This window comes from Anolis carolinensis, chromosome 3 (genome assembly GCF_035594765.1).
Source record: "Anolis carolinensis isolate JA03-04 chromosome 3, rAnoCar3.1.pri, whole genome shotgun sequence".
NCBI classification, from domain to species: domain Eukaryota; kingdom Metazoa; phylum Chordata; class Lepidosauria; order Squamata; family Dactyloidae; genus Anolis; species Anolis carolinensis.
In genome coordinates this window covers 66,404,270-66,429,126 of record NC_085843.1, presented here as the reverse complement: position 1 = coordinate 66,429,126, position 24,857 = coordinate 66,404,270, and the positions used below count along the sequence as shown (strand labels likewise).

Here is a 24,857-nt window from a genome sequence, read left to right as displayed (position 1 = left end):
GCACTTCAGTTTTCAGAATAATCTCTTACCATGCACTGAAAAAACATATTCACTGCTCTTGTTTTAAAATTGAAACTAAATAAGAAAAATAAATCTTGACATTAGAGCAGTGACTATCATTGAGTGGAAAGGAGTGATCACAAAGAAAAAAAACAATAAGAAGGATATCTACCATGACAACTAATGTCTGGGTCACTCCTCTCATTTCCACATACCAAGGATTTTATATATTGTTTTGATGATCAGAGATATCTCACATATTAAAACTCCCTATCTGTTGTCAACATATTAATCAAACAATTGAGCTTTATTATAGCTTGGGAAAGGCTGAACAGGTTTAAGAGCCAGTGCTACATTTCAACAACAGATACAATGCCAAGTCTAGAAGCATTTCCTTCTCTCATAGTTCAGGGAAAATCCATATCTTCTGACATGTTATTTCTATTTCTTAGTGATCCCTTCACCCCAGAACTGTTTTGATTAATTAATTTCATGAGCATCTGCAATATGGTGATGACTGATTTGTTTTGATTGTTTTACTTTTAAAAATCCCTGCATTGCCACCACATTTTGGCGAGGCCTCTTTCCTTTTCAATCTGTAATTTCACACTTTCTCAGCTCCTTGCAGTGGCTTTCCCCTAATTTGGAATAAATTCCCATCAGCTTCAGCTAGCATGGTCAATGGTCGCTGGTGAAATTGAGCAGTAAAAAGATGTCATAACTCTGGGGATGTATTCACTATATAGTTTTTGAGTATTTGATAATGTCAGTGTCTGAATTTATCTGCACAGCATAATTATAGTAGTTCGATATCACTGATATGGCTCCATTATATGGAATGCTAAGATATCTGCAACGGAATGAGGTATCTAGAATTATCTCTGAAATAAAGCTCTAGTAGGGAACTCTACTACTGGGGGATGCCTGGCTTGATAGCAGTACATGTGAAAAAGACCTTGGAGTCCTCATGAACAACAAGTTAAACATGAGCCTATAATGCGATGCTAAAAAAGCCAATGGGAATTTGGTCTGCATAAATAGGAGTATAGTGTCTGGATCCAGAAAAGTCATGCTACCCCTCTATTCTGCCTTGGTCAGACCACACCTGGAATACTGTGTCCAATTCTGAGCACCGTAATTGAAGGGAGACAAGCTGGAATGTGTCCAGAGGAGGGTGACTAAAATTATCAAGGGTCTGGAGAACAAGCCCTATGAGGAGTGGCTTAAAAATCTGGGCATGTTTAGCCTGCAGAAGAGAAGGCTGAGAGGAGACATGATAGCCATGTACAAATATGTGAGGGGAAGTCATAGGGAGAAGGGAGCAAGCTTGTTTGCTGCTGCCCTGCAGACTAGGATGCAGAACAATGGCTTCAAACTACAGGAAAGGAGATTCCACCTGAACATTAGGAAGAACTTCCTCACTGTGAGAGCTGTTCGGCAGTGGAACTCTCTGCCCTGGACTGTGGTGGAGTCTCCTTCTAGGGAGGCTTTTAAGCAGAGGCTGGATGGCCATCTGTCAGGGGTGCTTTGAATATGATTTTGATAATAATATAATAATCATATAATAATAATAACTTTGTTTTTATACCCCGCCTCTATCTCCCCAAAGGGGACTCAGGGTGGCTTACATGGGGTCAAGCCCGAATAAAAACAATAGCAATATAAAACATAACAATAGACAAAAAACATGCACAATTATAAAAATTTAAACATTAGCCAATAAAAACAAATGACAAGAACTAATAAAAACATGGATTAAAACGGAGAGGTTGTAAAAGTAGATTGGGTAAGGTGCACCATATAAATATTGTAAACACGAAGTGACTGATAAAGTGCTGCAAATTCTTGGAAGTGCAAATTGGGATGGGAATAGGCCCTGTGTCTATATCAAGTTGACAAAGGTAAAAAGTGCAAACTGGTACAAGAATGGTCACAGATACAGATTGCTATGGGGATGAGCAATCTTTATCCAAACGCCTGAGTAAAGAGCCAGGTTTTCAAGCTCTTTCTGAATGCTACCAGGGTGGGGGCTTGCCTGATTTCCCTGGGGAGCGAGTTCCAGAGCCGGGGGGGGCACCACAGAGAAGGCCCTCTCTCTTGTCCCCACCAACCGCACTTGTGACGGAGGTGGGAGCGAGAGGAGGGCCTCCCCCCACGAACGAAGAGATCGTGCAGGTTCATAGGGGGAAAGGCGATCACTAAGGTAGGAGGGTCCCAAACCGTTCAGGGCTTTGCAGGTGATCACCTGCACCTTGAATTGGGTCCAGAAGGTGAATGGCAGCCAGTGGAGCTCCTTAAGCAGGAGGGTTGAATGCTCCCTATAATTAGCTCCAGTTAGGAGAAAGGCTGCCGAACATTGGACTAGTTGGAGTTCCCGGGCCGTCTTCAAGGGCAGCCCCACGTAGAGTGCATTGCAATAGTCCACTCTAGAGGTAACTAAGGCATGGACCACCATGGCCAGGTCAGACTTCACGAGGTAAGGTCGCAGTTGGAGCACGAGTTTTAATTGTGCAAAGGCCCTCCCGGCTACCACTGACACCTGAGCATCAAGCATCAGCGCTGAGTCCAGGAGGACCACCAAACTGCGGACCTGTGCCTTCAGGGGGAGTGCAGTACCCGAGGGGCTTCCTTGGAGTTTGGTGGAAAGGAGTAGTAGAGTTGGGTGTCATCTGCATAGAGATGGCACCGAACTCCAAAACTCCAGATGACCTTTCCCAGCGGTTTCATGTAGATGTTAAAAAGCATGGGGGACAGAATGGAACTTTGCGGGACCCCACAATAGTCAGAGGTCCGAGCAGATGTCCCCCAGTTTCACCAACTGGGAACGGCCCTCCAGGAAGGACTGGAGCCACTGCAGAGCAGTACCCCCAAGGCCCATCCCGGAGAGCCGTCCCAGAAGGATACCATGGTCGATGGTATCGAAAGCCGCTAAGATGTCCAAGAGAACCAGTAGGGTCACACTCCCCCTGTCCAGTTCCCTGCGGATTTCATCCACCAAGGCGACCATATCAAAACATGTAAAACATACAAAACATACACACTTACCCATAAAACCATGTATACAAAGCTATACATGGTATATAGCTATACCAGCTATATCTAGTGTAAGCAAATGAATAAAATGTATCACACACTTCTTCCGAAATATTGATTGACACGGTGATTGTTTTCTACAGAATTCCATGTTATTTTCTGCTTCTGCCTGCTGCTTGCACCTGACATATTTGTCTGACACTTTATGAAATGTAGTGTATAGAAAACAGAATTGTGAGTCAGAAAGTCATGTGCTCAAATCTCAGTTCTGCCTTGAATTCACAGAGCGGTGTAAGGTTGTACAGATTCATTTATATCAGTCTCGGCTACCCCTAGCCCCCATGAAGTAGTGGAATGATAATAATCACCTACTATAAACACTCTAAAATGAAATATAAACATCACTGTTCTTCCTATTGAACTACCGGATCACTTTCATTTTGGGGATACAATAAAAACCATGTGTAATGACTTTATGGGAACTATCCAAGACACTGAAGGCTTAATCCTGATAAGACAGAGGTCATAGGTGCATAGGGGCATAGGGTGGCTATCTGTGCTTGACAGGGTCGCACTCCCCCTGAAGGCGCAGGTCCGCAGTTTGGGGGCCCTCCTGGATTCATCGCTGTCGCTTGATGCTCAGGTGTCGGCGGTGGCCGGGAGGGCCTTTGCACAATTAAAACTTGTGCACCAACTGCGACCGTACCTCGAGAAGTCTGGCTTGACCATGGTGGTCCATGCTCTAGTTACCTCAAGGATGGACTACTGTAATGCACTCTATGTGGGGCTGTCCTTGAAGACGGTCCGGAAATTGCAGTTGGAACAACGGTCGTGTGATGACCCATGGGCCTTGTAGTCCTGCTCAGGACATTGTAATTCCTGATGAAGATGAAAACTTGGGTTTTTTACCTTCCCAGTCTGAACTGGATTCCTCTCAGCCAGATCTTTCCCAGGCAGATCTGGGAACCTTGCACCTGCAAGAAAGTTGTCTCCCAGAAGTATGTCAAACAAGCCCAGAGCCTACTTCTCCCGTGTTCTTGCGCCGGGAGTTTTGTAAACAACAGAGAAGTTTGGAATCAGCTTCGCGCAGGAGTGCGAGGATTGCAGCTAAGAATGTGGCCAATTAAGACTGCTTCTCGTGAGAATCTTTGGGGAGTCTCACATCTGGCCTCAGAGTTAGCTTTCGGTTCTGATTCCCAGAGAACTGCTTCGGCGGGAAAGCTAGACTCTATTTAGGTGTTTTACCCGCGTAGTAACTTCGCGGAGTCAATTCGTCAGCCTACGAAGCGAGTTGTGTCCGGACAGCGCGCTCCGATTCAAGCCTCGCTCCTGCTCAAGCCTTGCCTTGCTATCCAGCCTTCGCCTTGCTTCCCAGCCTTTGTTTATCTACGGACTTTGCCTTGTTTCCCAGGATCAATCCTTGCCTTGTTCCACGGATTTTATCAAGTTATTCCACGGACCTTGTTCTTGTTCTTAGTTACCTTGTTCCACGTTCAAGCCTTGTTTCAAGTATCAAGTTATTTCCTAGCCTCGCTCAAGTTTCATGGACTAAAGGACCTTGTCATCTCCCCTCACTTTGCTTGGCAAAGTGAGTGTTTCGGTTATTGGATTACAACTTTGAACCTTAATATTTCTTATTGGTCATTACTTTTTTGGACTAATTCTGACCTTTCCTGAAAGGTCTAATTCTGGACTATTTTCTACACTTGTTTTTATTAACTTTATATATTCCTTCAATAAAGATATTAGATAGATTCTGGCCTCTGTGTATGGTTATTGGTGCTCTGCAGCCTGGGTCGTGACAGTTTGACTCCGCCACCCTAAGCACCAATTAACCTCGGCCAGAATGTCTACCGGAGTCGTACCTGGGCCGAGCGGCCAGCCGATTACCTACACCATCGACAAGGATGAGGTGGACCGAATCCGTGATAAGCTCAATGCACAGGATGGAGAAATAAGGGGTTTGAAGGAACGCGGAATTCGTCTTCCGGCCATGGCGTTGCCAACCAAGTTTACTGGAGAAGCTTCTAAGGTTCATGTCTTCCGTCGCCAATGTCAAGCTTATCTAGAGGCCCGTGCTGCCGAGTTTCCCCAAGAAGACATCAAAGTGGCATGGGTTTACAGTCTTCTAGACGGGCCAGCGGCCAGCTGGGCGACGGCACTGTACGACCAAGCCTCTCCACACCTAAGATCAGCGCAACACTTCTTGGACCACCTCAAGGAGACTTGGGGAATCGAGGACAATTTGGAGGCAGCCGGTCACAAACTCCGTCGCCTTTTCCAAGGAGACAGACCTATGTCTCAGTATATAGCCGAGTTCCGAGTACTGGCCCACAACACCGGCTGGAACGATGTAGCCCTCAGGGGACAATTCCGGGAGGGTCTCAACATTGAAATGCTGGAAGAAATCTCCAAGGTGGATCCTCCCCAGACCCTCGAGGCACTCATTGATCAATGTTTACGGGCTGAAGTCATGATTGCCAACAGGAAACAGTGGGTTCGAGGCCAGGGCAGTAGAGCCGGGGCAAAACCCCCCGCTCCCGCCAGCGTTCAGCCACGTCCGGTGTGGAGACCCCCACCGCCAACCCCATACCCCAGAGGAGGCGAGGAGGTGCCGATGCAGTTGGGCAATGTGCGTCCCAGACTAGATGCCGCCGAGAAGGCCCGTCGTCAACGCTTAAACCTCTGCTGGTACTGCGGGAACGGGGGCCACTTCGCCAGAGAGTGTCCAGCCAAAGGGAAGCCTGCCGCCCGTCTTGCGGCGGCGTCCTCCACGGAGACGAAGGCGTCTGAGCCGACTGGCACACAGCCGGCGGGGGAAGCCAACGACCGGGTGTAGAGAGGCTCGCCAACCCGGTCAAAAAATCCATCCAAGAGCCGCCAACCGGGGTCCTGTTCCTTCTCGTGGTCACATTATGGTCAGCAAAAAGGGGACCCGTCATGATCCACGCCATGATAGACTCTGGAGCTACCAACAATTTCATCGATAGAGAGTATGCCGACTCTCTGGGATTACAATATCATGATTTCAAGAATGCCCGTGTGGTGCAAGCCATAGACGGCCGCCCCCTCAAGACGGGCCCCGTAAGTCAGTGGTCGGAACCCACCAGGATGTGGATAAGGGAACATATGGAAGAGATTTCTTTCTTTGTTACCGAGGTTCCCCATTTCCCTGTGATTTTGGGAATTCCATGGCTGACTCTCCACGACCCTAACATCTCCTGGTCCAACAGAGAACTGCAGTTTGCTTCACCGTACTGCCAAAACCATTGCCTCGTAGCCAAGGTATGCCATGCCACAGACACCGAGCCCATCATCACCTTGCCAAAGAAGTACTCCGAGTATTGGGATGTATTCAATGAGAAAGAAGCCGAGAAATTACCCCCACATAGACCTTATGACTGTGCCATTGACTTGGTGGAGGGGGCCCCGATCCCGCGAGGGCATCTCTACTCCCTGACTGAACCAGAGCAAGAAGCTCTCAGGGAATTCCTAGAGACAAACCTTCGCAAGGGATTCATCAGACCCTCTCAATCCCCAGCCGCCTCCCCAGTGATGTTTGTGAAGAAGAAGTCAGGGGAACTACGCTTGGTGGTGGACTACAGAGCATTGAACAATATCACCAAGCGGAACAGCTATCCCCTGCCCTTAATCTCGGATCTACTGGATCGGCTTCGAGGAGCCAAGGTTTACACCAAGCTGGATCTTCGGGGGGCTTACAACTTAGTTCGCATCAGGGAAGGGGACGAGTGGAAGACCGCCTTCCAGACCAAATTCGGATTATTTGAGTCCCGAGTTATGAATTTCGGTTTATGCGGAGCCCCCGCAACGTTCCAGCATTTTGTCAATGACATTTTTCAGGACTATCTAGACAGGTTCTTGATAATCTACCTGGACGATTTTTTGGTGTTTTCTAGATCACAATCAGAACATGAGAACCACGTCAAAATGGTGTTACAACGATTGCGGGATCATGGACTTTATGCCAAGCTGGAAAAATGCGCCTTTGATCTACAAGAGGTAGATTTCCTTGGTTACCGCATCTCGCCTCTAGGGCTTTCCATGGATCCAGCCAAGGTTACAGCAGTATTGGAATGGCGGGCGCCAACTAACAAGAAAGAGGTGCAGCGTTTCTTGGGGTTCGCGAACTATTACCGCAAGTTCATTCCAGATTTTGCCCGCTGGTCCGACCCCATCACTAGCTGCATCCGTGGAAAGCAGCCTTTCCGCTGGACTGATCAAGCAGAGAAAGGGTTCCAGCAACTAAAGAAACTATTCACCTCCCAGCCAATCCTACAACACCCAAATCCTGGAACCCCTTTTGTGGTGCAAGCGGACGCCTCTGATGTGGCAATTGGGGCTGTACTCTTACAACCGGTGGGAGATCACCTCCATCCCTGTGCCTTTTATTCTCGTCAACTAACCACACCAGAGAGGAATTACACCATTTGGGAAAAAGAACTACTGGCCATAAAGGCAGCCTTTGAAACTTGGAGACATTGGCTAGAAGGGGCCAAATTTCCCATTGAAGTCCACACTGATCATCGTAATCTAGAACATCTAAGAACTGCCCGCAAACTAAATCAGAGGCAGCAACGTTGGGCTTTATTCTTTGAACGTTTCAACTTCCAGATCCATTATGTGACCCCAGCCCAAACCAAGCAAGCAGACGCCCTGTCACGTAAACCGGAATACGCTGCAGGACGCAAGGAGACCTTTGAATCCCAACTGCTACAACCCGAGAACTTTGCCACGCTCACGGTGGGGAACACCAAATCCATTCCCATTGGTTCAACTTCCCCTACTCCAGGACCCATCTGTGCTCAAGAAATCAGGGCTAGTCAGCAAGCAGATGCCTGGGCGCAGGACCAACTTCGCCAAGGTCTGCATTTTCCCTTTTCGCTTAAAGATGGGCTGCTCTGCTATAGAAATCATGTTTATATCCCACCCGGACCGGGCAGGGAAAAAGCGCTTCGTCTGTGTCATGACTGCAAACCAGCAGGACACTTCGGACTATTTAAAACTATGCATTTGATCCTAAGGGATTTTTGGTGGCCCAAGATCCGCAAGGATGTGGAAAAATATGTCAACACCTGCCCAGTATGCCAGCGCTCCAAGATACGAAGGGAGAAGCCCTCAGGGCTTTTACACCCCCTTCCTACCCCATCTCGCCCATGGGAAATAATTTCCGCGGATTTCATCACTGACCTACCACCTTCCTGTGGATTCACCACGATCTTAGTGGTGGTGGACCTTTTCACCAAGTTAGCCCATTTCATTCCCTGCGAAGGCCTCCCCACGGCCAAAGAAACTGCGGATCTATTTCTTCAACATGTTTTCAGACTACATGGATTGCCCAAGAGTTTAGTCACAGACCGTGGATCTCAATTCACCTCTCGTTTTTGGAAGGCACTACAAAAACTATTGGGCATAGACTCTCGCTTATCTTCAGCTCATCATCCCCAAACAGATGGGCAAACGGAGCGCACCAATGCCACTTTGGAGCAGTATCTTCGCTGTTATGTAAACTACCAACAGGACAATTGGGCTTCTCTGTTACCACTGTCTGAGTTTGCCTACAACAATGGAGTTCAAGCTTCTACAAAAGAAACGCCGTTCTTTGCAAACTACGGCTTCCATCCACGTTTCTTCCCCCCTGTCATTGAAACTTCAGAAGTTCCCGCAGCAGAGGATTGGCTGCAGGAACTCACAGCGGTGCAACAACTTTTGCTCCAGCAACTGGACCAAGCCAAGGAGGACTATAAACGCCACGCTGACAAACATCGCCAGCCGGGCCTCGAAATCAAGGTAGGAGATCGGGTTTTCCTGTCCACTCGCTTTCTGCCCTCCCACCGCCCTTGCCGGAAGCTAGATGCCCGCTTCATTGGCCCCTATCCAGTGGTGGCGCAATTAAACCCCGTGACTTTCAAACTCCAACTTCCGCGTTCAATGCGCATTCACCCAGTGTTTCACCGTTCCCTGCTCCTTCCGGCGGATGGTGTGCGACCTGATACAGACCAACCGGCCCCCCCTCCTGTTTTGATGAATGGGGAGGAGGAGTTCGAGGTTGAGGACATTTTGGATTCTCGCTTTCACCGCCGCCGCCTACAATATCTCATTGACTGGGTGGGTTTTGGCCCTGAGGAACGCTCTTGGGAAGACGCCTCCACAGTCCATGCTCCTGATCTAACCCGTCGCTTTCATCAGACCTATCCCACCAAACCGCGACCTCGCGCCTCGGGGAGAGGGCCCCAGTTTGGGAGGGGCCTTGAGGAGGGGGATAGTGTGATGACCCATGGGCCTTGTAGTCCTGCTCAGGACATTGTAATTCCTGATGAAGATGAAAACTTGGGTTTTTTACCTTCCCAGTCTGAACTGGATTCCTCTCAGCCAGATCTTTCCCAGGCAGATCTGGGAACCTTGCACCTGCAAGAAAGTTGTCTCCCAGAAGTATGTCAAACAAGCCCAGAGCCTACTTCTCCCGTGTTCTTGCGCCGGGAGTTTTGTAAACAACAGAGAAGTTTGGAATCAGCTTCGCGCAGGAGTGCGAGGATTGCAGCTAAGAATGTGGCCAATTAAGACTGCTTCTCGTGAGAATCTTTGGGGAGTCTCACATCTGGCCTCAGAGTTAGCTTTCGGTTCTGATTCCCAGAGAACTGCTTCGGCGGGAAAGCTAGACTCTATTTAGGTGTTTTACCCGCGTAGTAACTTCGCGGAGTCAATTCGTCAGCCTACGAAGCGAGTTGTGTCCGGACAGCGCGCTCCGATTCAAGCCTCGCTCCTGCTCAAGCCTTGCCTTGCTATCCAGCCTTCGCCTTGCTTCCCAGCCTTTGTTTATCTACGGACTTTGCCTTGTTTCCCAGGATCAATCCTTGCCTTGTTCCACGGATTTTATCAAGTTATTCCACGGACCTTGTTCTTGTTCTTAGTTACCTTGTTCCACGTTCAAGCCTTGTTTCAAGTATCAAGTTATTTCCTAGCCTCGCTCAAGTTTCATGGACTAAAGGACCTTGTCATCTCCCCTCACTTTGCTTGGCAAAGTGAGTGTTTCGGTTATTGGATTACAACTTTGAACCTTAATATTTCTTATTGGTCATTACTTTTTTGGACTAATTCTGACCTTTCCTGAAAGGTCTAATTCTGGACTATTTTCTACACTTGTTTTTATTAACTTTATATATTCCTTCAATAAAGATATTAGATAGATTCTGGCCTCTGTGTATGGTTATTGGTGCTCTGCAGCCTGGGTCGTGACAGGTCGGCAGCCAGGTTACTAACTGGAGCTGCTTACAGGGAGCGGTCAACCCCCCTGTTCAAGCAGCTCCACTGGCTGCCGATAATATTCCGAGCCCAATTCAAGGTGCAGGTTATTACCTATAAAGCTCTAAACGGTTCGGGACCTGCCTATCTTTGTGACCGCGTTGTCCCCTATGAACCTACTCGATCTCTAAGATCCTCTTGGGGGGGGGGGGCTCTTCTCACTTCCATCTTCCTCACAGTTACGACTGGTGGGGACGAGAGCGAGGGCCTTCTCGGCCGTGCCCCCCCCCCCAGCTCTGGAACTCCTTTCCCAGGGAGATTAGGTTGGCACCCTCTCTATCCTCCTTCAGGAAACAGCTGAAGACCTGGTTGTTTAGGTTGATCTTTGGTGAGACAGTCACTGGATGACCAGCCTCAGTTGGCACTATAACTATCCTGAATTTTATTAGGTCCCTTTTATTCTGGTATTTTAAGTGATGCTGCAGTCCCCCCCCCCCCCCATCAATTAAGTCGACTGAATTGTACTTGGTGGTTGATTGATTTACTGCTGTATTAACTCTTGTTTTATTGTCTTACTGTGTTTTCCTATTTTTTGTATATTGTTTAATGTATTTATGCTGTTGTTTTTTTAAATTGTGCTAGTTGGGCCTTGCCCCATGTGAGCTGCCCCGAGTCCCCGTGGGGAGATGGTGGTGGGGTATGAATAAAGTTTTATTATTATTTATTAATGGAACAATCTGCCAAAATTATCTATATGTGTAACAGTTATATATGTAGATCCTTTCAATGTGTTCTAAAGCAATGGAACCTAGATAAGAGCTAATAAAACACATTGGGAATGCGAGTGGACCATTCCAGTATGTGAATGTGTGTGGGAAGTGCTCATAAGATAAGAATCTCTTTAGAAGGTAGTAGTTAAACTTACACTGTTTCTTCTGGGAAAGCTAGTTTCTTCAATTATAATGTAGAAGTAGGTGGTACTGGGCAATCTGTAGGCAACTCCTTATATTTGTATCTAATGATAGCACCTAACACCAGCAGCAATCTAACAAAAAGCACAAACCCATATTGAAAACTATGCATAAGTTAGGACTTTTTTAAAAAATGTGTACACATGACACAACTTTATTATATCTGATGTTAAGATATACACTTTTAGTTGCATCATTCTTGCACTAAAGAACGAACAGTTTCAAAAATGTTCTCCTTGCTGTGGGAGACTGTTCCACATTTTTATACATTTTGTTACAATCCCCCCTCATTTGCTGTGCTATTCAAAAGTACGTTGATCTTTATTCTTTGCTCAAAGGCTCAAAATCTCATGGTTCTGCTCAATAGTTTTTCAACAGGGTATCTTGAAGTATCCATATGCAGAATAAATTTGTAACATTTTTGAGACTGAGAGAAAGAATTTGGTAGCATAAGCTCTCATAGACTTAACTTTACTTCATCAGATGCATGGAGTGAAATGCCTAAGAACAGATTTTTATGGGGTGGATGCATGTGTGAATAGTTATAGAAAAGCAAAACTTATGGGTATGGTGATGAGCTAAGTAGTTCAGTTTGAATGATGATCATCCGGAGGACAAAGGCAAGAGGAAATATGTTGCTTTAAGTAAAGTTGAGTAGATAACTATATGAAGAGTGGATGGAACTATTGGAATTTAGTGTCATGCTGGCTGGGAACCAAAAGGAAGGCGTGATTAATTGACCAAGGCAAACTTCATGAAGATTGGGTGTTAATAAGTAGAAGTGTGTGAAATGGCTGAAATCCGGTTAGTAATTCATTTTGGAAATTTGTATGGATCCGGTTCAATTTGTAAAGATTCAGAAAGATCCCATTCCAATTAGTAATTCGAATTTTCAAAGCTCCATAATTGCTTCATTAAGATGTGTTCTATTAACGACAATGTGGGAAATTGTGAGGCTTGTTATTCTGTAATTTTTATGGCTATCAGGAGGAAACTTAGTACACCCATAGACCACATTTACAACTTCAAGCCTGTCAAGTTTCAGAACATTTCAGTCATCCGCTGCTTTTTAGGAATTTGTAAAAGTTTTTACAAATAATTTATTTTTTAAAATTACAAAATGTATCCCCTTAAATTTCTGCAAAATGAGACAACATAAGCAGAAAGATAAGTTAATCTACTAATTTTTAGAAATTTTTAAAAGTTGATTCAATTAATTTTAAAAAATCTACAATAGGTATCTAGTCAAACAGTAGCACAGTGAGATAATATGAGCAAGGCAGCAAGCCTACCAAGTTTCAGAACAATGAGTCCATCTACTGATTTTAAAGATTTTTTTTCCAATTTAAGAACATTTGATTAACTTACATTGGGGTTTTAACACCGGCAGCCCCATTCTTCTGGTTCAAGCAGAATTCTGGGAAATGTAGTTTAGGACCTTTTGAGTACTTTGCCACAGCGGACCTTTCCTTCTCAAACTACATTTCCCAGAATTCTGCTCATGCTAGAAGAACAAAGATGCAGTTTGGGGTTGGATATAATTTCAACAGAGGAAGGTTATAGACTGAATATATGAAGAGACAGTATCAAATAGAATGATCAAAAACCTACTCTTAAGTTTTAAGAACATAACTTCTCTCTCTCTCTTGCAAATGCCACACCACATAGAAGAAACACTGAGTGGAGTATATATTATATATAAGACCAGCTTTGCAAAAAGTCATGTGATTTGACGTTCTTCTTCTGATTGGCTGACAAGGAGGAAAAACAGCATACAGCTGTCCTTGTCAATCACATCAGCTCTTTCCCATCCAAGCCCCAGCCCCCGCCCCATCCAACCCCAGACAACTATGGGCAATGGAGTGATGGAGTATGTTAACTGGGGGAAAAAGCTCTGAAACAACAAATCTTTTACTAATCTCACCAAAGGTTTCAAAGGCTTGTGTTTTGATTTGTAAATGCTTTGGAGGGGTCGTTTCCGATTAATAATTCAAAGATTTGTATTTCCGAATTGTCCGAATCTCTGAATTATTAAACGGATGTTCAAAGCTTTGCACATCCCCTTTAACTAGTGTTATAATATGTGTGATGCGCCAGTAAACCATTGTCTCTATTCAAGTCACAATCGATGGCTGGAATTCTCATTATTCAGTTTCTCTTTCCAATCTTACTTTAAGGGGTTTTTTTTGCTCAAGGGCCGCTAAAGTATCAAGACACTCTTTCCCACTGAGAGTGAGAAAACCTGTGAATATTCTTTACACCCTCATTCTGAGGACATTGATAAAAAAAATATGTTTCCTACGTGTGAGACGTATTCACTGTTAGAGGAATTAGGCATCTTTAGACAGATGAAAATTAAAATATTAAAGTTATGAATTCTTGAATATTCCCTACAATAGCAATACAAAAGGGCAAAATGGTTTTAAAAAGCAAAATGATTGACATTAAGTCAGAATTGTGGCAAGGCCAGATTTAATACATATAGAGCATCTTCCAAACAAAATTATGCATGTTAGTGTTTAAAAAGAAATTAAGTTGAAAACATTTGAACAAACAGGAGTGTTTCTATCAACTGTCTTCTTCGAAGTAGAATCAGTTTTACTTGCCTGTAGTTCTTGCTGGAAGGAACCCAACAAAGATTTTATCTCAAAATCAAAATATATAACCTCAGAATACAAAGAGGGAAGGAATGTCTGGTTAAGCAATCCCTCTTTTTATCCATTCTATCTGCACTTGTTAGTTTTCCTTATTACAATGAGGATTTCTAAATTACATAACATACTCATGCTGAGACTTGAAATCGTGTTGATAAATGTCAAATAGATATTTCTTGAACATAGCTTTGCTGATTCTGACATTTCGATGCAAATCAAAACCTGCCCTTTTGCAGTAATGTTACATTTCTAAGTCAGATTTAGTTTATGAAAGACTCTTATCTTCAAGATAGCTTTTTACAATACTTCAACAAAATTAGTTCTCTCCCCATTTTGCAGTTTAGTGTTTGTTATTTCTTTTTCTTGTGGTATATTTTTAACACTTGTCTTTGATACATTATATTGTTTTGCTTTAAACGCCATATAAATAAGGATTTTTTTTGTCTTTGTAGTATTTTGCCCATTTCCACAATGCCTTCACTTGTACTTTGCTTTGCATAATTGGGGTTCTTGCTCTTCAACACTTAATATTGCCAAAATATTGTAATTGATGCTTTATTGATCTTCTGCTTTCCTCTACCATATCTGATTAAGTTGTTCATGTATGATTTCTTCCTGAATACATTATTTGCAAGAAGATTGCTAGAACGGCACATCCCTAAGTATTAAACTATGGCCTTCCCACCCAGTGAATTTATTATAATTAAAACTCCAGGCTGCTTGTATTACCAAGCTGGATCTATGGAATTTCTTGATATGATTATGAATGGGAAAGCCTAATAAAATGGCTTACCCAATGCTACCCATCTCCCCCTGTAGGCTGAGGCAGGGAGCAACAACAGATCACATAACATTAGTTAAAAGATCATATAAAACTAATAAATATTAAAATCAATAAATAAATAATTTAAAACCATAATGTATAAATCTTCTGGATAGGCCTGAAGAAAGATCCTGGCCTTTACAGCTGATTTACATTCAGAAAGTGTCTCAAACTGAAGGTTTTCTGACAGATCATTCTACAGTTTGCGGGCAGCCAAAGAAAATGTTAGCTGACTGAATTGGATGACTTTTGCAGGGAATCAGGTAGATAACTGAGATCCAATCCTAGAACACTGGTTCCCAACCTTTTTTGACCAGGGTCCACTTTGACCAGGGCTCATTCTCCAATGTTAGTACCAAAAGGGTTACAAATCAGTTTTTGGACAACTTTAGATTCCGTTTGGTTATTTGGGGTGTTGATTGAGAAAATTGCACTGGATAGACCACATCAGCTCTAGTTTCTGATACAGAACATATGCCATACAGAACATATGCCATCTGCTAACCCACAGAAGACCATATTTAATAATCTAGAGCTGATGTGCTCTATCCAATACAATTTTCTGAATCAACACCTGAAATAACCCCAGGGACAGACCTAAAAACAAAGACACAAAGAAAAAAAATGCTTTCGCTGTGTTATTATCCACAGTAGTAACTGTGAGGCCACAGACCATATTTTAGTTCTTGCAGACCATTGGTGGTCCACAGACCACAGGTTGGGAACCACTGATATAGAGCTTTAAAAGTAATAACCAACATTTTGCCTGAAAACTCATTGACAATCAGTAGAGTGACCTTCATATTAGTGTAATACAGTCACTGTTACATGACCTAGTAACCGAGAGGGCTGCTATGCGAACTAAGTTTCTGAATTTGATACAGAGGTAGCACTGTGGAAGTCTTATCCTTGAAGTGATCATTGCATGCTGGTGTAATATCTGAAGCTGCAACAAGCACTTCTGACCTGTCTGGGCTGACATTTGCAGGGATGTATTCAGGAGCATCTCTAAACAGCAAAAACACTCTTTCAGGGGAATGTATTCAGGACAAGTTGATATACATCTCCAAACTCTTAGGACCCTTCGCAGTAAAGACCTCTATCTTATATGGATTCAATTTCAGTCTATTTTTTCATCATCCAGCCCATTACTTCCTCCAGTATATAAGTTATAATGGCTACACAAAAGCAAGCAAGTGAAAAAGCAGGCAGTTCCAAATTCATAGAAGTATCAGAGTGCCTTTATACTCTCAGAATCTCTCCCAAACATGCAGAAACTGACAGCCAATTATCTATTATTATTATTATTATTATTATTATTATTATTATTATTATTATTTTATTATTATTATTAGTTTTGCCAGCCAACTTCAAGCCGAACCCAGGTTTCTTTTAATTAAATTAGTTTTAGTCCCAGTCAGGTGGGCATGACCCACATTCTAATCTAACTTTGGACAAGAGAAGCCAAATAACCCATTATTTAAGAAGGATCAAATAATAGTTTGTTTAAATAACCTGGAGGATATTGACATACCTTCATTTTGCATAACAGAGCAACATGACTATGACAATACTAATGTGAATCTGGCCATGTTGTTTACTGTAAACTGGCCTGTCACCAGGCAACTAAATTACTGAGAACTCAATAAGAAAAAGAACACTCATGTTCCACGAGAACTTTTCCAACATTTGAAATGCAATCCCTGTCAGGGTTTTAAAATGTGACCTCAAAAAAAGAAATAAATTATTTGAAATTGATTAGAATTGTCACTTTAAAAGATAGAAAAACTGAAAGTTTTGCTTGGTGTTTGCTAAAATTGATTTCTACTTTAAATTGGTGAAACAGTTGATCTCTTGAGATACTGAGGCAAAATCAGAGATTTTTCTACCTACTTGTATGGATCTTAGTTGCTTCCCATGCTTTGCATGCACATGTTTTTAAAAACAGTTATTGTTTGTGTAGTGTAAGGAATAAGAGACTGAGCTACAAGACAGGAGATTATCAATTCAAATGTCAGTCCCCCCCCCAAACCCAAACCCTACACAACTATGGGAAAAAATGGGGAGAAAACAAGAATGAGAACATGATAATATAATCAATTAAACTGAAATATTTTAAAACTTCCCTTTATTTTTGATGAATGGTGTAAAAGAAATAGGAACACCATACTTCTGAAGAGAGGGGGTAAGGAGGGGGATACAACCAAGTCATCTTAAAATAATTCAGCTGTCCCACAAAAAAATCACAGATGTGATGTAGATTGAGTGCTTGGGATCAGCTACCCCATTGTATTGAAGGTTAAATGTAGTGTGACCTTCCATTTATTTGAGCTGAAAGCAAACTAATTGATTTATAAATATTACAAATATTTTTCACGTTTTGTTTTACACAAAATAATTCTACCCACTACGATTTACAGATTGTGTCTTCTTACTGAGCTATCAGAAGCCTCTGAGAGATAGTTTTTAGAGCTGATGCTTAACTATTTCTGTGAAGACCCATTGTAATAGGAGTAAGTTAACTGATATATATAATCTTCAGTGGGACCTAAATTCAATGTAACAATTTGCAATACTGAAAAATTGTTACAACATGTAAGATCACAGAAATTTTGTTATTCTAAATTTAAATAGCCTAAATGAGTTCGCTAGAAGCGTAACAATCCATATACTTTCAATGACCGCCAGGATTAAACCTAGAAAGTAAGAAAAGCTACTTTCGCTGTTTTAATTATGCTTATTAAAATTAAATACCGGCAGTGGTGAAGTATGACTTGCACTGTGTTCTCAGGATACAGAAACAATGTCCTGAGAAAAGATGAACGGATATATTGACAGATTAATTAAATTTGGAACAACAAGCCTGTCATGTTGGTGGCAGACAGCCATGTCTTCATAGTAGACTGATAAGGCTACCAGCTTTGTGGCCCCAAATGCTCTTCCAGCCAGGGCTGTGCATTATAGTCTTGTTAGCAACAAAAGCCTACTTGGAACTGAGATCTATTCATGAATATGAAAATAAGGATTGAACAGGAAATAGATACAGATTAGGCAGGTGTGCTTCAAATAGAAAGGAAAGGCCAAGGAGGACAGATATTGTGAGTCCAGTGACAGAAGAGAAGACAGTGAGAGAAGACAAAAGTAATAGACACTTCTGTTTATCTACATAATACTTAAAAAAATTTCAAGGCTTCTACACCTTGGTTTGGTATTTTGGTGGCAATGTTTTACCCAGTGATTGTGCTCATTTTAAACAATATGGCAAAAATAAGAAAGGGCCTTAATCAAGGCACAGAGACTGTTTGAATCGATTGCTTATAAGAACTATTCTAAATAACATGTTTTATTCCGCTATAGTACCTGTGAAAATTTTAAAATGCCAACTTGATTGGTTAAAGTGGGTTACAGTACCACATTACAAATCCCTGGATCTACACATATTTAAGATACGGCCAGTCCCCAATTTATGAACATCTGATCTACGAATACCTCATAGATACGAATGGGGCTGAGGTGACCAGCTGCGGAGTGGTGGAGCTAGCTCCCTGTTCCTTCCCAGCCAAGATGAAGGAGGCTGGTGAAGGAAGCTGGCAACAGGCCCTTTCGTCCCTCATCTCCAGCCGTGCTTGGGGAGCCTTGGCTTCTGGCCAGTTTCTCTCACTCTTTGCCAGAGACTTGGCTGAGGAGGAACATAAGGGAGCCTGTCGGCAAGCTCCCTCCCTTCCCCCCAGTCAACTGAATCGAGCTTCATTCTGACTTACAAACAAATTTAACTTAAGAACAAACCTACAAAATGTATCTTGTTTGTAATTTGGGGACTGTCTGTATTGCAGTTAGTGTGCAATTTAATAAATAGTATTAAAAAAACCCAAGAAGAAAAGAAAAAACTGCCATCACCTAAGAATATTATATCACATTGAAATAGTAATAAAACACATTGACATGGCAATAAAATATTGAAAAGAGATCTCATAAATAAAGAAAATGTAAATCTACTTTAAACATGTTGGTTTCACTATGTAACACTATCTAACAACAAATGCAACCTGTTTATTTATGAGTTACTTTTGAAAAATGGGTTTGTACAAATGCATTTAGATACCTAGATGCCATTAAGAGTAGGAGATTCTGTAAGAAATTATTTTTATTGGCAATAGTAGTTTTTCAATTTGACTGCACAACTATAGAGTACCCACACATTTTACACACAATTTTTGGGTAAAATGAAAGAGATCAGCTAGTGTAATAATAATAGGAAGAACTGCAATATTTATATTTCATTTTAGGGTGTTTATAATAGGTGATTATTATTATTATTCCCTTACTGCATGGGGACTAGGAGTGGCCAAGACTGATATAAATGACTCCCTACAACCCCACACCACTTTGTGAATTCAAGGCAGAACTGAGATTTGAGCACATGACTTCCTGGCTCACAACTGTTTTCTAGACACTACATTTCATAAAGTGTCAGACAAATATGTCAGGTGCAAACAGCAGGCAGAAGCAGAAAATAGCATGGAATTCTGCAGAAAACAATCACCATGTCAATCAATAATTTGGAAGAAGTATGTGATACAATTTATTTGTTTGCTTACACTAGGTATAGCTGAAAAACATTTTTAAAAGCTAAAATATCATCCATATGCAAAAGTGTTTGCTCAATATAGCAATCAATAGCTTGTTCAGAACTGTCATGCTTAAAGATTTTTCAATCACCAAATTGAGGGCATCAAAGGGGTGTAAAACATTCCTTCAAACTAGTTTGTCTCTATGACCTTTTGTCATATTTGCTCACAACTCTAATATGGCCTTGTTTGATCCTCACTTATTGAATGTGGCCAGTAAGGGACCACATATTGAATAAGATGAAATATTGATATCACACTGCATTCTGAACTGGCCATGCTTTGTTTATAATAATGATATCTCTGAAGACAACCAAAACTCTCATACTGTTGAACGACCTTATCACATGGATGAGATCCAGAGTTGCAATTCGCCAGCCTCTGTGGTGAATTGGGGTGGCAGCGGGGCAGGCCCGGTGGCCTGGCTGGCAGCTGATGCTTCCCTGTCACACGCTTAAACCCATGGTAGCCCTGTTGCTTTTTTACAGAACATGGGGAGGCTCCTGTGTTGGAAGTGCAGCGTCGTGCCACGTTGCCACCCCAGTTCACCCATAGAGCTCCCCTGGAAGTCAGCCTTCCCCCTTCCTTCTAATCCTCATATTTTTCGCACCCTTTTCAATATGAAAAACTTCACAGAACTGTCTCCCTATGGTCATAGTCAATAGGAATGAAAGTGGAAATAATGATATTATTATTTGAAAATAGCTGAAAGAAATTTACAGATAGATAAATATCCTTGAAACATCAGAACTATTACCAGTTCTAACATAATGTAATTTAAGTAATATGCTGTGTGATAACAGCACACCTTGGATTGTGCAGTGAATGGAATGATGTCACAGTATGATCTTGCTCCTGTATGATCCATTATTTTATTTGCCACTGACAAGGGAAATATTTATTTTCAGGATATTCAGTTAGCATTTTAAATTTATATCAGAGGTGATGGATCTGTTTATTTTTGATAATGTTTATATTATTACAATAAAACTCCTTGACTATCGGCCATGCCGGGAAGTTATGGGTGTTGAAGGCCAACATCTGGAGAAACACAAGTTCACCACTGCTGATTCAGCAAACAGAATACGAGTAAGGTAATACACAAGTTGTTGTCTTATCTTACCTTAGCTGTACTAACTATATTAAAGACATCATTTGCAAAACACTGTGTGCATCTCTAAGACGAACAATAACCTACTCTTTTACATAATTTTTAAGCAATGCAAATACAGTAGAGTCTCACTTACCCAAGCCTCGCTTATCCAAGCCTCTGGATAATCCAAGCCATTTTTGTAGTCAATGTTTTCCATATATCATGATATTTTGGTGCTAAATTTGTAAATACAGTAATTACTACATAGCATTACTGCGTATTGAATTACTTTTTCTGTCAAATTTGTTGTCTAACATGAAGTTTTGGTGCTTAATTTGTAAAATCATAACCTAATTTGATGTTTAATAGACTTTTCCTTAATCCCTCCTTATTTTCCAAGATATTCACTTATCCAAGCTTCTGCTGGCCCGTTTAGCTTGGATAAGTGAGACTCTACTGTACATATAAATATCTTTCCTTGCTGTTGGTACTGCCCAACTATGCACTGACTTTTGTAACCATCATGTGATAGAACAAAGGAACAAGATGGTAATGTCTTGATTAAAAATATCAGGGGAGTTCTGAGACTTTTAAAAAATTCAGTCAAAATAACAATAAAAAGCAGCAGTGTAGTATTTAAGAATTAGTTTTTATGTCCAGGGCTTTTCATGGTATTATGCATGTATTCATTTAAGAAACATATATGCTGCCTATGCAAGGCAAAAAAAAAACTTCAAAAAATTAAATACCTAGAAAACAACCCAGTTACAAATTTAAAAATTATGGGAAAGTATATGGCATTTGTTAGATACATTTCCTCAGTTCTTTCCATATAGAATTTTAGTTTAGTTTAGACTTTTTAATTATTTTGTTTCTCATCTAGAAAAACTGAGTTAATTAAAGAATGACTTTTAACTATTTAAAAAGTTTTAAGCAGGTTAACTTTGAGGATAGTTAATTTTGGAGTTATATTTTTTAAAAGGAAACAGGAAAAAAATAAATATTCCAGTAAGTGACCAACAGGAACTCAATGATCATCACAGAAATAAAAATCAGTTAAAGAACTAGATATAGTCTCTGTGCAACAAGTTCAGTCTGCCTGTTACATAATATTTACAAATTAAACCAAAAGTAAGGAAACTTTGGAAACATGAACTTCTTAATCCAAAGTAGCTCTTTGAGACTATAGTTCCATCTGATATTAAACAAATTTAATTTCTCATTAGATTAAAACAACAACACATTTAGTTGAAGAAAGTAAGAAAGCATCATTTTGCCTGCATAATTCTAAGCATGTTTATTCAGAATTATGCCTCACTGAGATCAATTAGAATTATTCCCAGTTAAGTGTGTTCAGGATTGCAGCCAAATTTACAGTGAACTAAACGGTAACATGTCTCAGAGTATCTGCATCACTAAAATGATAAAACTTTACTGTGGACAGCTTACAATATTATCTATTTACTGGAGCTAAGCTCATATTCAATTAAATGCTTCATTTATATCAACTTTTAAAAACTTATCATCTCAGTACATGGAAGTCGCTAAGATAGAAAGTTTTGCTATTCTATACAACTGCAAGTGCTCTTAGGACCTCTATTAGGGGCTTTACAAATATTAGATATCAGGAAAAGGTAGCTAGTAATTGGAAAAACATGTCTTTACTTAGAGCATCATCTTTCAAAACTATAAAAAACCAAAATTACCTAGTTTTAGTTTGCTAACTGCCATCAAGCCAACTTCAAATTATTGTGATTCCATGAATGAAAGACCTCCAAGTCACCCTATATACCTATTATACACTATTTTGTGGTGAGGATATGTAGGGATATGGATACAAAGAGATATGGATACAACTGTTCTATAGTAGAAAACATAGCACCAAACTCCTTAGTATAATTCAAGTTAATCATACATCCAGAAGTACAATTCAGGATTAAAATATCTCAAAGTACTTCTTTGGTTGGGAATCAGTTTGGAAATGTTGCTCTCATTTACATGCATAACATTGTAAAGGGTACAGGTAAGCATGAGAGGCTGAAGAGATGCTCTCATTGAAAAAAAATGCTACTACTCTGGGATAAATAATTTTGGAATTATCATCAACATGATTTACAACTGTTACCACACTGGTAGTAGACTCATTTTAACAGTATAAAAGCTGCAATTTAAGTGATATTGTTCCATATTGTCAAAAAATCCATGATAAAATATTTTGCTTTGCTAAGCAAAAACTGGACCAATATTTAGCAAAGACAAAAATTTTGAATAATCAAGGCCAGTAATTTAGAGCTATGTGGCAGATTAAACCTGTCCTCTACTTAAATTTTAAGTTTTAATATTAATTAACCTATAGAAGATAAATCCTTAATCGATTTTATCTAATAGAATACCTCTATCTGGCTTAAGCTGTATGTAAACTTTTAGTTAAGAACCTGAAGTTCATAACTGATCATACTGGATGACTCATCAAATGGAATTTAAAAAGCTGAGGCCCAGAAAGAATATAGTCCTTCTTTCTGAATTCCTGCTAACATTTTATACCCTTACATTGGTTATTTGAAGTACAGATTAAAAAACAGAAAGCTGAACAGCAGTATATATTTTTCCACTTAGCAACTTTTTAAAGAAAATTCCCCAATGAAATATACTAAAGTCTATATATTTTATGTGTTTTATTAACACCATGAATCTATTACTTCAACATATTTTAATGTTGGATGTTTTCATTGCTGTAAAATTCATGTACTACACTTTAAATATTGCACTTAGGAAATAGTTTACAGTATCATAATTCGAACCACAGCTATATAATACCGAACAACTGCCACTCATGGTGAACTGACAGGAATTTGCAGACCCTTGAGGTTTTATAAAACATCTCAAGCTGTTCCAGGCGCTTAGTTTTCAACCACAAGTTTGCATTATTAGAAACATACGAATTTACACACAAATACAAGTGTACAATGCCTCCACATAGGCTATGATCTTTCATTACAGAGGTATGCCAAACAAATCATCCCACTAGCAGATTTGTGCAGAGAAAAAAAGGTGTGAGTTGCCAAATTTCTTATTAATGCTAATGCTGATTTCTATAAGCTACTTCTTGCAGAGCAATAGAATAGAAACAAATCTAAAGCAGTTGGTGGATGACCATTTTGCAATATTTCATCCCTTTCTATTACTAATAAGCAGTGCAAAGGTTTTGCACAGAGTATGAAAAGTCCAACACTATAGACACATTCAAAGACTCTTATTCTCCCCTCCACAAAGAATCCTAAATGTTGATTTCTAGAAAATACGATTTATTATATTTATAATTTTTAAAAAGTTTTTTTCTTAAAGCTTTTCCTAAACTACTCTTGAGAAACTTTTGGAAAAGGTATTTACTTACTATTCACATAGCTTTAATGAACTGAAGAGTTTAAAGAATTTTTCTGTTCTTTATCCTGCTGCTTTTAGAGGAAAGCCCCATCATTGTAAACTGACTAAAAATGAGATAGTTAACGCTTATATTGATGTTCCAGGAAAGCTTCTATGAGTGCAAACTTTCTGTATGACTGAGTTCAGTGAAAACTATTCTGAATGGTGAGCAGGCTAAAAGAAACATAACATGATAATACAAACCATTTTGCATACTAGGAGGGAAAAAGAGAGAAAGAGAGACCAGAATGAAAAGGAATGTTTCACGTCCACTGTATAAAGTCATTTTGACATGCCTACACAACTGGTTATGGCAGCTTTCAGAGTGATTCCTCTTCACAAAAAAAGAAAGAAAAATGCTCCAGGTTCTTTTAGAGAAAGCGCTCCGTTGGGAAGTTGATCTTGGCCAAGTGCCAAAATCATGTGCAAAAGGGGCCCTCATTACCAATTCATGGCAGCCTTCAGCGCTAACAAAAAATGTGACCCAACAGGCTAAAGCAACAACAAAAATTAAAAACTAGGAGACAAAGACAACTTACTTAATATTCCCTCCAGAGCTACATTAAACTTTTTTGTCATTCAAACCCTATTAGTCCAAAGCCATTTCCAACTGCTTTTAAATTATTGTGCAGAGATTCTTTAAAAGTTGAAAAGCACTCTTTGTAACTCTTCCCTAACCATCGGATGAATATATTTATATACATATACTTGTAGATGAGAGTAATACCTGAACATTCTTTTCTCATATCCATGGCTTTGAATTCTTCTAAATAATTCCCTATTTTATTTTATTTTTATGATAACTTTAAACAGAACAGTTCACATTTTTTAAAAATCGAGATAAACAGTTGCTGTGTGGCAACCACTTGTATTCGGACTATCAGGAAAGATTCATGCAAGCAGGATAGTTTTAAGCATTTGCAATTAGCTTATTCCACAGTTTCTCATAAAAGCAGATTTGATGTTCAGCCT

At 40.7% G+C, this 24,857-nt stretch overlaps 1 long non-coding RNA gene across 22 annotated transcripts in view; it reads right to left on the bottom strand.

Annotated features, from left to right (window-relative positions):
* Positions 1–24,857, bottom strand: part of LOC103278377 (uncharacterized) — a 526,052-nt gene that overhangs the window by 235,890 nt on the left and 265,305 nt on the right. For 2 of the 22 annotated variants that reach the window (XR_010004184.1, XR_010004182.1), the window contains exon 1: positions 23,857–24,853. The exons of the other annotated variants lie outside the window; for them this stretch is intronic. This is a non-coding gene — a long non-coding RNA (uncharacterized LOC103278377). Of the gene's footprint in view, positions 1–23,856; positions 24,854–24,857 lie in introns of those variants that run through there. 22 annotated transcript variants of the gene reach the window in all.